We start from the raw sequence: 468 nt of genomic DNA on the forward strand, positions 1-468 counted from the left end.
CAAAATCCATCATTAGACTTGAAGCTGTGGGCATGCAACTGTGCAATGCATTACAAATTGTTAAGAAAGTTGAAATTGATCTACATCAAGCACAGGGCAAAGTTGCAGTGAAAATTAGTGCAAAATTACAAAATGTGCTCCAACGAAATCCTGGATATTCAACACTGTGTACAATTTCTGACATTCTTTGTGGCAAAGAAGTTGAATTTGACAACAGTGAATTAGAACTTGACGCAAGTGATTTGACTTGTTTTAAGTATGCCCCTGTGACATCTTGCGACGTAGAAAGGAGTTCCTCCAAATACAAGGCCATTGTTAGTGACAATCGGAGGTCCTTCAAGTTCGAGAATTTGAAAATGCATGTTGTCATTCAGTGCAACTCTACTGAAAAGGAAGATTAAGGTACCGTACAAATTATTTACCTGCAACTATTGGCACACTTTACTTTACTTTTCACGCTAAAATAAA

The 468-nt window shown here is 37.2% G+C and overlaps 1 protein-coding gene across 6 annotated transcripts in view; it reads right to left on the bottom strand.

Annotated features, from left to right (window-relative positions):
• The window catches only part of LOC111870775 (choline/ethanolamine kinase), a 35195-nt gene that overhangs the window by 23870 nt on the left and 10857 nt on the right, over window positions 1-468 (bottom strand). The window lies entirely within an intron of this gene.

The sequence above is a fragment of the Cryptotermes secundus genome, unplaced genomic scaffold (genome assembly GCF_002891405.2).
Source record: "Cryptotermes secundus unplaced genomic scaffold, Csec_1.0 scaffold307, whole genome shotgun sequence".
Lineage (NCBI taxonomy): Eukaryota > Metazoa > Arthropoda > Insecta > Blattodea > Kalotermitidae > Cryptotermes > Cryptotermes secundus.